This window comes from Equus przewalskii, chromosome 19 (assembly GCF_037783145.1).
Source record: "Equus przewalskii isolate Varuska chromosome 19, EquPr2, whole genome shotgun sequence".
NCBI lineage: Eukaryota > Metazoa > Chordata > Mammalia > Perissodactyla > Equidae > Equus > Equus przewalskii.
Genome location: NC_091849.1, coordinates 28,821,419 through 28,837,185, shown reverse-complemented (window position 1 = coordinate 28,837,185; position 15,767 = coordinate 28,821,419). Strand labels below are relative to the sequence as shown.

The window sequence follows — 15,767 nt, the reverse complement described above, 5'->3', positions numbered from 1 at the left end:
TGATAGTGATAGCAATAGATGATCAAGTTTGAATATTTGTGTTAGAAAGTAATTTAAGGAAAAGCTAATCCAATCCATCTCCACCTGAACTGGGACCTAGAACCTAGTTCTCCTGATTTCGGTTTAGTGTTCTTTCCAATAGATCAAGTAATGCTCTGTGACAGCCTTGGTGTTAACTGATTCACTTTGTAAATGTGGTGATGAAGTAGGGAGTGGTTTCTCCAAAAGTGCTTATTTATGGGCATTATCCCTAATCCCCCAAATTCTCTACGTCCAGAACCCTTTTTAATGAACTCTTACATCCTTATTTCTCAGACTATAAATGAAAAGGTTGAGAGTGGGATTTACCAGACTATACGTGACAGGAATAACCAACTCCCCAGAGGAACGAGAAGTTGATGGGGATTTCAGGTAGGTGGCAAGGACTGTGATGAGGAAGAGGATAACCAGGCAGAGGTGGGAGCTGCATGTGGCCAGAACTTTCTTTTTACCCTGTGCTGATGGAATCCTAGCCACAGCATAGAAAATATTGGCATAAGAGCTTATGATGCAGAGGAGAGTGCTGATTCTTAAATGTTCCATCAGAACCATTATCAGGTCCTTATTGAGGTGAGTATCAGAGCAGGAAAGCTCTAAGAGTGGGCCAAAATCACAGAAAAAGTGAAGAATCTCTTTAATAGTATAGAAGGATAGTCAGGTTAGCAATAGGGTTTGGATCAAAGAGTCAGAGTGGGCCACTCCCTATGACCCACCCACCAGTAGCCCACATCTTCAAGGAGATATTGGCAGTGGATAGTGCAGAGGATGGCAGACGGCAGTGTGGCAGTCGATAGCCATGGCGGTCAAAAGCAGATTGTCCATATTAGCAAAAACAGCAAAGAAATATACTTGGGCTAGACATCCGGAGAAAGAGATAAATCCCTTCTGGTCCACAAATCCTCCAGCATTTTGGGGGCTGTGGTGGAAGTAAAGCAGAGATCCACCAGGGAGAGCTGGCTGAGGAAGAAGTACGTGGGAATGTGGAGGCGGATGTCAGCACAAATAGCCAGGAGAAGTAGCAAGTTCCCTAGGAGGCTCAGCAAGCAGAGGGCCAGGAAGACACCAAAGAGGAACTGCTGTTTCTCTTGCTCACTGGACAGCCCTGAGAGGACAAAGTCAGGGGTCTTGCTGCAGTTCATTCTGAGCCTTGTATTCTTCAAGAAAGGAAATCAGCAAGAGGAAGATTCACTCGCTGTCAAGAACTGAGGTGTATAGTAATTGGTTCCTGTCTCTTGGCATTGGGTTTCCCTCATACCAGTAGTGTAAGGAATGTATGAAAAACTAAAATAGCAATGGGAGTGACAAAAGTTGTATTTCATAAAGGATGGTCAAAATAAGGTGGCACAACGAGAGAAAGTAGGAAACAGGGACTTCTTGGAGTTCTTAAAGTGTAAGAGTTCTCTTAACTAAACTTTGTAAGTATTACGAGATGCTATAACTACTTGTTTGTGAATCTGTTTTCATTACAAAACCATGAGTCTTCAAAAGTAGAGGCTTCATTTCAGTACCTAGCTTAGTGCTTGGCACATAGTAGGAACTCAATAAATGTTTCTACCCATCTACACAGTCAGTACTCTAGTTCAAGATATTGTCAATAGACCAGAGTACTGATAGCCTCTTATATGGTTTCACGTGGATCTTGCCCCATACAATGTGTCCTCTACACTGCAGTCAGGATGATCTTTTCAAAAAAGAAAATCAGATCATGTCACTTTCTTGTTTAAAAATTTGTTTCCAGAAAATCATTGCTCTTATGAAAAATACAAAAGTCTCTACCATATATTACAAAGTTCAGTGTGCTTTGACCTTGAGAGATCTCACCAGCCTCATCTTTCACTATGGTTCACTCATTCTCTGCTCCCCAGGAACACTGGATGCACCGTCTTTTTTCCCTTCACTCTGAGTCAACTCTTGCTCATTCTTCTAATCTCAGATCTGTTGGTGACTTATTTTGGAAAGTCTTCCTTTGCCTCTTTTACTAAAGGAAGCCCTCCTTTTATATGCTATAATAGTGCCTTGGCAGATTACCATAATTGTAATATGGAGGATGCAACCATATTTATTTTGTTTAAATATTTATTTAAGTTATTTAATTAATATTGGTAGCCCTCACAAGGCCATAAGGTGCTTTATAGCAGAGATTGAATCTAAGTTTCCTCTCCAGTGTATCTCTACTGCTTGGCATACAAAAGACAGTATTTGTCAGAAAATGAATAAATTAATTAACAGAGAGTGAAGGAAGGAGAGGACAATATGTTGTCATCCCCAAGTAGTCCTATTCCATTCCAACATTTCAAGAATAAAACTTCTTTTCTCCAAAATATTCTCCTAGTAACATGGGTTGGAGACATTGATTCATCCATTTTCTTCTCTTGAATTTAGACTAAGGGCTGTAACTTTTATTTCCTAAGAAATATCCCTCATTTCAGTCCATTTCTCACCTTTTTAATGGTTATCCTCTTTGGACTTTCTCTAATCAACTCACCTTTAGCTTATCTCATCAGCAGCTTGACTAGCTTGACTGACTCCACCCTTTACTTACTGTGATTCATATTGGAAGCATCTGTCAGAAATCATAGGACTCTGCTTTTGCCCTGACTCTCCTTTATTTACATCCTTCTAACATCTTATCTCTTGTTGCATAACGTATATACATCTGTGCCTGCTTTATAAAGAACTTCTCCATCTGTATCCACTTACCTACAAAACAGCATTTCCCACTACTCACCAGCATTCAGTCTCCTCTATCCTTGGGTTGATCTCATAGTTCCACAAATGTGCTCATTTATGCCTTCACACACTTACTCCCATCAACTTTAACTCCTACTTCTCTTCTCTCCTGGTGTCTTTTCTTCTTCACCCAAATCTTATCATGCCTTCAGAGTTCAGTAAAAATGTATCCTCTTTCCCACTGGGAAGCTGTCCTTGAACATTCTATTGCTTATCATTTTAATCTTCTGAAATATATAGTTTGAAACGTCTAGCCCTTAAAAGGATACCATAGAAAGTTACTTTCTAAAAATTCTTGCATATAAACCTTATTTTCTCAATTATATGATAAATTCCTGAGTCTAGAGATCATGTTTTATTTTTAAAATTTCTTTTAGCACCAGCCAAAGAGCTGAGCACATGGTAGGTCCTAAGGATTATTGTTCAATAACTGCTCTCTAATAATGAGGGCGTCTATTTCACATGTGCGAGAGGGCAAGAAAATGCCTTTGTATCAACTACCATGAAGAGATTAGCTGTGTTATGTTCATCAGAAATAATTGGTTATGTCTGAATAAAAGATTCATTTGACTCTGCTAGTACAGGTGTGTAAAGCAGATAATCTTCAACATCTTTTTTAGCTTGTGGCATCTATAATCACAGTCTTATGATAGATCTTGTGATAGGCACCATTAAATTTTCTTTTTCCCCTTATACACATATTACTTCCTTGTTTCTAGTAACCTTTAAATGTTCCAATGTTAATTGACTTAGGATAAAGAAATACTACCTTTTCCTTCTTTATGCAAAGCATTTTTGAATACTTGAGAACACAGATTCTCAAAGTTAATCATGCTTGAGAGGCATCTAGTGAGCCAGTCAAGTTCCAGATTTCTGAGATCCACTGCGGGGATTCTGATTTAATAGGTCTGAGAATGAGAATTTGCCTTTTAACATTCTCTGACATCAGATGATGTGAATTCCCTTAGTCTGTTGAGTAGAATTCAAAACATGAGGTGAAATGTATTCTTTTATTACCTCTATTACTCTCTCTTTCCTTTTCCCTCTATTCCCATTTCCCTACCCTTTTTATTGGGAACTGGAAGATTCACCATGCTGAAAGATTAAGCCTTCCCCTACTCCTTTATCTCTTCAAAACAATACTCCTTCAGCTCAGACAGGGCCACCTTTCTCATATTTTCAAATCTTCTCTCAGATTGTGCCTTGTTGATTGTGATTGAATACTCTCACTGCTATTACGTCCACCTCCAGGTTATTCATCTGGAAAATATATGGTTCACATTAGATCTCAGGACAGATGTGGTTCAATACTGAAATAATCTAAGTGCTATTTCAATATCTTTGAATTATGAGGTCCTTTGTATCCATCTTTAAAATTTCAGCCTCAGATGGACAGCTCCTGATACTCTAGAGAGTCTGCAGAGCCTTCTACAGCTACTGTCCCGCTTCTCTGCTTTTAAGGAAAATTCTTCAAAACCTCCTTATCGCCACTACTCATTGTCCACTACTCTCTAAACTCATTGTTTTGCCTTGCATTCTCTCTAGGACCCACTTAAACCAAGAGGAAAATCTAGAGGGATTTTTCCACTGAGAAAATTTTCTATAGATGTTTTTGAGGAATAAAATCAGCAATTAAACAGAAGTCTAATATTAGTATTGACATGGAAGTAAAATTATAAAGATTACTTAAAACTCATAAGCTTTCTCTAGGCACTGCCCTGTCTTCTAAAGTCAGAATAGTTGGAAGAGGTTAACATGCAGCCATAACATTTCCTGGTTGTAGATAAGACCATTCTTATTAATATACACATCTTGTGTAGCCCTCTTTTAGATAAACACAGATTCAAAAATATTTAAGCTGCCCTTCTGTGATCTACCCTTAGGTATTTGAGAGGTCTATCAAACTTAATTTATCCAAATGAGAATTTTTATTCCAAGCCCTTTCCTTCTCCTTGTTTCTCATTCAATAGCCACCATTTTAATAAAGGGTTCTATGCTGCATCCTTTTGTTTGTTTGTTTCTGAGGAAGATTTGCCCTGAGTTAACATACATTGGCAATCCTCCTCTGTTTTTGCTTGAGGAAAATTAGCCCTGAGCTAACATCTGTGCCAATCTTCCTCTATTTTTTTGTATGTGGAATGCCTCCACAGCATGGCTAATGAGTGGCATAGGTCCACAGCTGGGCTCCGAACCCACAAACCTGGAGGACCAAATTGGAGCATGCAGAACATTAACTACTCAGCCACATGGTCAGTCCCTTATGGTGCATACTTTTGATGAAGTTAGATAAGGATCACATCTCAAAGCAGAAAGGTTTGAGAGACATCCAGAGTCTTGGGCTGAGCTTATTGGCAAGGTTCATCTCCTACATGAGGTGAATTTGTCAAGACTAGGACAAGTGGCTCTTTAATCTAATGTGCAGCAAGCAAACAGAGAGTTAAGGAAAAAGAAAAAACAAAGGAATATGTTCAAAACAAAGAACAAGATAAATCTCAAGAAGCCAGCTCAAATTAAACAGAGATAAGTGGTTTACTTGAGAAATAATTTGAAATAACAGGCATAATGACACCCACTGAGGGGTTTTTTTTGGTTTGTGAACAAAGCGAGATTTTAAAAAAATAGCAGAGAGAAAATATAAAATAAGATAGAAAATATAAAAATTTCTAGAAATTATAGACCTGAAGAATACAAAATTGATATGAAAAATGCATTAAAGGAGCTCTAGAGCAGACTAGATAAAGTGGAAGAAAGAATCAGTGAAATCAAAGACAGATTAGTGGAAATCATCCAATCAGAGGATCAAAAAGAGAAAAGAATAAAAAAGAATGAAGATAACTTAAGGGAGTTGTGGGACACCATTAATTTGGCCAATATATGCATTATGGGGGTTCCAGAAGGAGAAAAGAAAGAAAAAGTGGCTGAAAGTTTATTCAAAAAAATAATGACTGAAAACTCCCTGACCTGGGAAAAGAAACAGACATTCAGATCCAGGAAGCCCATAATTTACCAAATAATAGGAATCCCAAGAGACCTACACCAAGACAATTATAACCAATTTGTCAAATTTAAAGACAGAGAATATTGAAAGCAGCAAGAGAAAAGCAACTTGTTACCCACAGGGGGACCAGCATAACTGTCAGTGACTATTTCAGCAAATACCTTACAGACCAGAAGGGAGTGGGATGACATACAGTCACAGGCCACATAGTGATGAGGATATGTTCTGAGAAATGTATCATTAGGCAATTTCATTGTTGTGTGAACATCGTAGGGTGTATGTACGCAAACATAGATGACATAGTCTACTACATACATAGGCTATGTGGTACTAATCTTATGTAACCACCATCACATATGTGGTCCATTGTTGACCGAAATGTTATTATGCATCACATGATTATACTCAATGCACTGAAAGAAAAAACTGCTAGCCAAGTATAATTTACTCAGCAAAGTTGTCTTTCACCTGAAGGACAGATAAAGACATTCTCTGACAAAAAGAAAAATCAGAAGTTCATCACCACTGGATTGGCTTGATAACAAATGATAAAGGGAGCTCTTCAAGCTGAAATCAAAGGCATGTATTAGTAACCCAATAACATATGATATTATAAAACTCACTGAAAAATGTAAATATATTTTCAAATTCAAAATATTGTAAGATTGCAGTGGTGTTGTATAAATCATTAATAAATAAAGTATAGAGATTAAAAGAAAAAGTATTAAAAACATCTATAGCTAAAATAATTTGTTAACAGATAAACAATCTTCAATGACCTGTTTTTTGACAATGTATAGATCATTGACTGTAAATTAATAATAAAACATTGGACTTGAACTACACATTAGACCAAGTGAACCTAGTAGGCAGATATAGAACATTCCATCCAACAGAATCAGAATAGATATTCTTTTCAAGTGCACAAGGAACATTCTCAAAATAAATATCCAGGAAAAAAGTCTTAGCAAATTTAAGAAGATTGAAATCATATCAAATATCTTTTCCTACCAGAGTGGAATGAAACTGGAAATCAATAATAGGCATAAAAGTATAAAATTCACAAATATGTGGAGATTAAACAACACACACCTCTAAAACCAATGGGTCAAAAAGAAATTAAAAGAGAAATAATAAAACATCTTGAGAAAAACAAAAATGAGAACACAACGTACCAAAACTTATGGGATACAACAAAGCAGTTCTAAGAGGAAGTTTAGAGTGCTAAATGCCTACGTTCCAAATAAAGAAATATCTCAAATAAACAATTTAACTTGACATCTTCAGGAACTAGAAAAAGAGGAGCAAACAAAGTCCAAAGTTAGGAGAAGGAAAGAAATAAAATGATCTTAGGAGAAATAAATGAAAGAGATTAGAAAGATAAAAAATCAGCAAAACTGAGTTGATTTTTTGAAAATATAAAGAAAATTGTCAAACCAACAACTAGACTAAAAAAAAAAGAGAGAGAAGACTCAAATAAATAAAATCAGAAATAAAAGAGATGTTCCAATTGATATCACAGAGATACAAAAGATTATAGGAGAATGCTCTGAAAAATTATACACCAACAAATTGGATAACCTCGAAGAGATGTATATATTCCTAGAAACATACAACCTATCAAGACTGTATCTTAAAGTAGAAAATATGAAAAGACTGATAACTAATAAGGAGATTGAATCTGTAGTAAAATGTCTCCCAAAAAACAAAAGTGCAGCATCAGAAGGCTCACTGGTGAATTCTACCAAACATCTAAAGAAGAATTAATGCAAATCCTTCTCAACTATTTAAAAAAATTGAATACAAGGGAGCACTTCCAAAATCATTTTATGAGACGAGCATTATAATGATCCCAAACCCAGAAAAGTACAAGAAAATTACTGTCAGATTTTTCTGATGAATATAGATCAAAATTTCCTCACCAAAGTACTAGCAAACCAAATTCAACATCACGTTTAAAGAAACAGACATGATAACCAATTGATATTTATCTTTGATATTCAAGGAAGTCTCAATATATGTAATTCAATAAATGTGATGCACCACGTTAACAGAATGAAGGATTAAATCATATGATCATTTCAATAGATGCAGAAAAATTCAACATCCTTTCATGGTAAAAACTCTCAACAAATTAGGTATGGACAGAATGTGTCTCAACAAAATAAAGAGCATATGTGACAAGCTCACACCTAACATCAAACTCAATGGTGAAAAGCTAAATCCTTTCCTGTATGATCAGGAATAAGGTAAATGTGCCCACTCTTGCCACTTCTATTCTTCAGTGTCGCGTAAGTGCTACCAAAAGTAGTGAGAAAAGAACAAGAAATAGAATAAATCCAAATTAGAAAAAAATAAGTAAAGTGTTCTTAACAGATGACATGATCTCGTATATAGAAAACCCTATAGATTCCACCAAAAAATGCTGCAACTAATGAAGAAATTTAGTAAAGTTGCAAGATACAAAATAAACATAGCAAAATCAGTTGCATTTCTGTACATTTATAGAAAACTGTTTGAAAAGAAACTAAGAAGCCATCCCATTTAAAATAGTATCAAAAAGAATAAAATACTTAGAGATAAGTTTAACCAAGGAGGTAAAAAATTTGTGCATTGAAAATTATAAAATATTGATGAAAGAAATTGAAGACACACAAATGGAAAGATAACATGTTTATGGATTGGAAGAATTAATATTGTTAGCATGTTCACAGAACCCAAAATGAACTACAGATTCAATTCTTTCCCCATCAAAATCTCAGTAAAAAATTACTTTTTACAGAAAAAAAAGTCAACCATGAAATTCATGTGAAGTATAAAAGACACTGAATAGCGAAAACAATCTTGAGCTAGAAGAACAAAACTAGAGACATCACACTTCCCGATATTAAATTATATTCCAAAGGTATAGTAATCAAAACAGTATGTTACTAGCATAAAAACAGACACATAGACCAATGGAACAGAATAGAAATATAGAAATAAGAAAGCCGTGCATATGTAGTCAACTGATCTTTGATTAAGGCATTAAGAACACACAATGAGGAAAAGATATTCTCTTGTCTCTTCAATAAATGATGTCAGGAAAACTGGATATCCACATACAAAAGAATGAAATTGGACCTTTATCATACACCACACACAAAATCAACTCAAAATATATTAAAGACTTAAACATAAGACCTGAAGCTATGAATTGTAGAAGAAAACATTGGGGAAAAGTCCCTTAACATTGATCTTGGCAATGATCTTTTGGATTTGGCAACAAAAGCAAAAATAAGCAAGTGGGACTATATCAAACTAAAATATTTCTGCATAATAAAAGAAATGTCCAACAAAATGAAAAGGCAACCTACATAATGGGAGAAAATATTTTCAAAGCACATATCTGATAAGAAGTTAACACTCAAATATATGAGAAGCTCATACAACTTAATAGCAAAAAACAAATAATCCACTCAAAAAATGGGCAAAGGACTCATAAACAGACTTTTTCCAAAGAAGATATTCAAATGGCCAACAGGTACATGAAAAGGTGCTCAACGTCACTAATCATAATGGAAACACTAATTAAAACCATAATTAGATATCACTTCACATCTATTCGAGTAACTATTATAAAAGAGACAGGCGATAAGTGCTGCTGAGAACATGGACAACACTTGCACACTGTTGGTGGGAATGTAAATTGTTATATACGCTATGGAAGACAGTACGGAGGTTCCTCAATTAAAAATGGAAATTCCACTTCTGGGTATATAGCTGAAGTAAATGAAATAAGTATCTCAAAGACATAGCTCCACCCCCATGTTCACTGCAACATTATTTACAAGAGCCTAGACAGAGAAACAACCTAAGTATCCATCAACAGATGAATGTATAAAAAAGTGACATATGTATATAGATTATTCAGCCATGACAAAGAAATGTGACATATACATACATACATACACACACAGAGGAATATTACTTGATCATAAAAAAGAATCTGTCCATTTGTGACAACATGGGTGAAACTTGAGGGTATTATGCTGAGTTAAATAAGTCAGACAGAAAAAGACAAATATACGTCACATATATTTGGAATCTAAAAAAAATTCAAACTCATAGAAAGACTAGATTAGCTGTTGTCAGGAGGGTGAGGAAATGTAGAGATGTTGGTCAAAGGGTACAAATTTCAGTTATAAGATGGATAAGATCTGGGGATATAATGCACAGCCTGGTGACTATAGTTAGTAATGCTGTAGTTTATATTTGAAATTTGCTGAGAGCATGTCATAAGTGTTATCACACACAAGAAAATGTAACTATGTGTGGTGAGGAATATGTTACTTAACTTGATTGTTGTATTCATTTCACAATGTGTATATATATCAAAGCATTTTGTATACATTTTAAATATATTATAATTTTGGTCACCAATTATACCTTAATAAATCTGAGGAAAAAAATGGTATAGCAAGATTAAGTGGAACACTACTCCAAGTTCAGCTTGTTTGAACACAGATCCCTTCAAACTTCTTTCAGTTACTGGAGTTTGTAAAGAAAGAGAAGGGAGGGAGGGAAAGATAGACACAGAGAGACAGACAGAGAAAATTGCTAAACTTCATGAGAGTGAACCAAAGCCAGATCAGCTAATTTTACGGTAGCAGTCTAGGACACTAAAATCATGAATTAACAGCTTCAACAGCCATCAGTCTCTTCCGAGAGGCCTCAACCAACTAAATTAAAGCCTTTAAACTCTAAAGATGATTGCTATTTTTGCAGGAAATCTGTCCATTGGGAAAAGGATTGTCTTAAACTAAAACATTTCTAAATAATCCTCCAATGTTTAGCCTTCATCTCCTCCTATATACTGAATCCACTCTGGGGACAAACAAGGGGTTTTTCAGATCCTCCCCCTAAATCACCTGGGTGAAACTTCCTTTATGATTGGAAATGAGGTTGTTACTGACTTAATTGATACTGAAGCCACATTGTCTGTGCTCAAACCGTCAAACTCAAACAACCCCTTCCTCAGAGCGCTAAGAATATTCAAATGGTGGGAGCATCTAATAAACCCTTTATAGCTTATAAATACTTTCCAATTGGGCCCTCTCCAGGACAGCCATTCCTTCCTATTGGTCAATCCTGCTCCTGCCAACTTACTAAGATGAGACATTTTAGAAAAGTATCATTTTGCTATCTCTTTTTCTCAAAAGGAGGAAATAATTCTTGAAATTGACTCAGCTCCTACCGCTTCACGAGACAACGTGAAGGACTCCTCAATACCCTTAAAAGTTTTTCATATTAAAACAGAGAATAACAACTCCAAAGCCTAGCCCTTTGGGAGAAAGTTCCCAAAAGCCTTTGGGTAAAATTCATAACAGATAAGAGGAGGATTCACTCAGCTCCCCTGTTGAAACTCAGATTGACCTTAACAAACTTCTCCCAAACATTAGGTAATATCCTTTAAATCCTGAAACTCTTGCAGGAATGAAATCAATCATAGAGGAGTACAGAGTTCAAGGCCTCATAGTCCCCTGTACCAGCCCTGAAAAAAGACCTCAAGGATGAGGGTGAAGGTTTGTAAAAGATCTTAGGACTGTTAATAATATTGTCATTCCTCAACACACTCTCATGGTTTGCTGATGGTTCCTAGTTAAGAAATTATATGGAAAAATATTGTGCTGGGTATAGTATTACAACTCCTTTTGAAGTGATTGAAGTAGGTCAAGTAGATCCACTGCTGACAGTCACTTCAGCTCAGCAAGTTGAACTCTGTGCCTTTACTAGAGCTTGTACTTTAGCAAAAGGAAAAACTACAAACATTTACACAGATAGTCATTACGCCTTAGGGCTTGTTCATGATTTCAGTGTGCTCGGGAAACAGAGAAGATTCCTAACCTCTGGAGGATTCCAAATTAAAAATGAATCCTTTTGAATTACTATAATTGATTCAACTTCCATCTTCCTGAGCCATCACTAATGTGTCTGGACATTCAAAGTTAATTTCAGATGGAGATAAAAGAAATAATTTGGCTGATCAGGCCACAAGAAAAGCTGCCTTATGAGCCACCACACCTGAAGTGATTATAGCAAATTTTAGCTAAATTCCATAAGAGGATCTAATGAGAATGATCAAAGACGCACAATCTAAGGCACTGCCTAAAGAATGGCTTTATTGGACACATAACAATTGTATTTTTAGCCTGTTAACTAATTTATGGTTTGGCCCAAACAAAAAGTCTATATTTCTAGAGTCCATGAAAAGAGGTCTGATGGAAATAACCCATCTGATGGCCAAATGGGCAGCAGATGAACTTACAGGTTACATGAAACAATACATGGGGAAATATTTCTAAAGCTTCTAAGGAGGCACAATTAACTTGTGCTGTATGTCCCAAACACAACCCAGGGAAGACTATCCAGATAGCCCCCAGACATTTTGACTTGCCTAAAGGGACTTTCAAGGTATGGCAAATCGATTTTATCCATTTGCCTCCTTCCTAAGGCTATAAATTTGTCTTCTTGTGGTTTTCATCTTTTCTCATTAGGTTGAGGCATTTCCTTGCCAACGAGCCAGCACTTCAGCGGTTGTAAAAGTATTATTAGAAAAGATAATCCCCACATGGGATGTACCCTCAGAACTACATAGTGACCAAGAAACACATTTTACTAACCATGTTATAAAACAGGTACGTGAAATTCGGCCTATTCTACAGCATTTTTATTGTGTTTATCCCCCTCAATCCTCTGGACTGGTGGAAAGAACAAATGGAATTATTAAGATTTAACTGGCAAAATTTATGGAAGCCTTGAAATTGGATTGGCCTAAAGCACTTCCTCTAGTTCTTTTGAAGCTAAGAGCTACTCTCTTTGGGAAATGCAACCTGTGCCCATTTAAAATAATTACTTGTTGCCCTATGCACTTGGCACTCTTTGTTCTTGATATTCAGTTAATTAAAGGAGACATATTTCAATGTTGCAAAGGAATAATAAGAGCCTTAGATAAAAAACACGCCTTGGTAGAACAATCTTTCCACAGTGTCCTCCTGGGAGATGAAGATGACAGACATCACAACCTAGAGCCAGGTGATTTTGTCTACTGGAAATGACATCTTCAAAAAGATTCTTTACAACCTAGATGGAAAGGACCATCCCAGATATTCTTAATTAACCCTTTTGCTGCCAAACTTAAAGGTGTTATTTATTCAATTCATCTTTCTCATTTAAAGGAAGCACCAACACACAACTGGTCTGAACTGACTGGACATTTATTCTTTTCAATTACCCTCTTTTAAGTACTTGTACTTAATTTCTTAAGCTTTTGTACGTGGGATTTCCATTTTTATTTGTCTCAAGATATACTTTGACTTCTATTTTAATTTTTTCTTTGACCCATTGGTTTTTTAGTAGCACACTGTTTGATCTCCACATATTTATGAATTTCCAGTTTTTTTCTTGTAATCAACTTCTAGTTTTATATAATTTTGGTTGGAAAGGAAACTTGATATGATTTCCATCTTCCTGAGATATTATTATTAAGAAATTCTGTGGTCTCACATACGGTTTATCCTTAGAATGTTTTATATGAACTTCAGAAGTATGTGTATTCTGTTGCTTTTGGATAGAATGTTTGTTCCATCCAACATTCCATCCAGTATGTCTGTTGAGCCCATTGGGTCCATTGTGTCATTTAAAGCAAATGACTCCTTATTGATTTTGTGTCTGGATGATCTATCCATAGATGAAAGTAAGCATCAAGCTTCCCTAACATTCTTCTATTTCTATCTATTTCTGCATTTAGATCTGTTAATATTTGCTTCATATATTTAGGTGTTCCCATGTTGGGTGCATAAATACTTATGAATTATATATCTTGTTGTTGAATTGACCTCCAAATAAGAGACCCCAGATTGGAAAGCACTCAAACAGTCACTGGGGAAGAGCAAAGAACAAGTACAAATAGCACGGTTGCTATTAATGCAACTAGACTAAAGCCAGAAGGACGTCTAGCAGCTGAAGTGCCCAAAGGCAAAAGAAAAGTCTGATGCCGCACAACACACACAATTGGAACATGAAATATGAAAAGCATGAGCCAAGGTAAACTGGAAATTGTAAAGCAAAAAATGGAATGTTTCAATATTGCAATTCTTGGTGTTAGTGAACTAAAATGGACTGGAAAGGGACACTGTCAGTCAGATAACTACAAAGTGTTCTATTCTGGAAATAACAAACTCAGAAGAAATGGAGTGTCTCTAATACTGAGGCAAGATGCAGCACAGGAGGTTAGAGGCAATAATGCAAGGTATGATGAATAATATCAATCAGACTTTTGAAAAAAACAACCAATATAAACATCATTCAAGTCTATGCTCCAACTACAAATGTTGAAGAAGAGGAAAATGAAAGTTTTTATGCAAATATCCAAGAAGAAATTGATCATACACTAAAACAAGACATGTTGATTATTACAGGTGACTGGAACACAAAAGTAGAAAATAAAATAGAATCAAACATCATTAAATAATTTGGATTAGGAGTCAGAAGTGAAGTAGGAGACTGCTCATGGATTTCTGCAAAGCCAACAATCTATTCGGGGCAAATACATACTTCAAGCAACCAAACAGGTGATTGCATACATGCAAATCACCAGAAGGCCAATATAGAAATCAAATAGACTATGTAATTAAAAGCAGAAGGAGAAGCTGTATTCTCTCTACCAAAACAAGACCAGCAGCAGATTGTGGAACTAACCACAAACTAATATCAAATATCAGAGTAAAGCTGAAGAAGAGCACTAAAATATCATACTGCCAAATTAACAGAAAGAAAATTCCCAATGAAATTAACGTCCACATAAAAATCATATTTGCATTGTTCAACTTAATTGACCAAGAGCCAGAAGAACTCTGGACAAAATCAGAACTATTCCTAAAGAAGAATGAGAAAAAACAAAGCCTGAAGTAAAAAAAGAAAAAAAAGAAAGGAAAAATTGAGGTGGATGAAAGAAGGAACACTAAAAATTATTAAGGACATGTAAGAAGCAAAAGTAAAAGGTGACAAAAAGGGGATTAGAATCTTGAACTCAGTTTTTCAGCAACTATCAGATAGAGATAAAGAAAACTATTCTAACTTTGCCAATGCAAAGAGATAGAAGAGAACAACCAAAAAGGATGAATAAGAGGTCTCTCCCAGAAGATTCAAAAAATTTAAACCTAGATTAGGAATGCTGAACGACCAAAAGGGAAGCACATTATCTGATCAGAAGAAAACGAAAAAGAGGATGCAGTTAATATACTTAAGATCTACACAAAAGAGATAAAAGGATGACAGATTCCTCTGAAGAAGATTCCTAGGAAAGAAGCAGCTGTAATTCTAAGAACTGAAGTGAAAGCTGCCCTGAAGGTAGTGTGAAGAAATAAGTCACCAGGGGTAGACTGGATGTCAGTAGATTCATTTCAAGCCACAGAGATGGAATGTGTCAAAATCCTAACAAGAATATGCCAACAAATGGAAAATAAAACAATGGCCTACAGACTGGGAATGCTTGATATAAATCCCAATCCCCAAGAAAAGAGATGCTAAAGAGTTTAGTAACTATAGCACCATTGCTCTAATTTCCTATGTAAGTAAAGGAATGCTCAAGGTGCTGCAACAAAGGCTTTTGCCTTATATGGAACAATAAACGCCTGGTACCCAGGCTGGATTTCAAAAAGGGATAAGGACATTAGATCTAATTGTGATTATTCATTGGCTGCTTGAGTGCTTCAAAGAATTTCAGAAGAAGATTAATCTATGTTGTATAGACTCCAGTAAAACTTTTGACTGCATGGATCTTAAAAAGCTATGGTCTGCTGTAAAGGAAATGGGCATGTCTCAGCACTTGATTGTCTTGATGCATAACCTGTATTGTGAACAAGAAGACAGTGCTAGGAAAGAATATGGAGAGACAGAATTGTTTCCTATAGGCAAACATGTCAGACAAGGGTGCATTTTATCTCTCTCTCTGTTTAAT

The 15,767-nt window shown here is 35.8% G+C and overlaps 1 pseudogene; it reads right to left on the bottom strand.

The window, feature by feature from the left end:
- Positions 1-250: 250 nt before the first annotated feature.
- Positions 251-1,178, bottom strand: LOC103544571 (olfactory receptor 1f45-like; annotated as a pseudogene).
- Between the last annotated feature and the right edge of the window lie 14,589 nt (positions 1,179-15,767).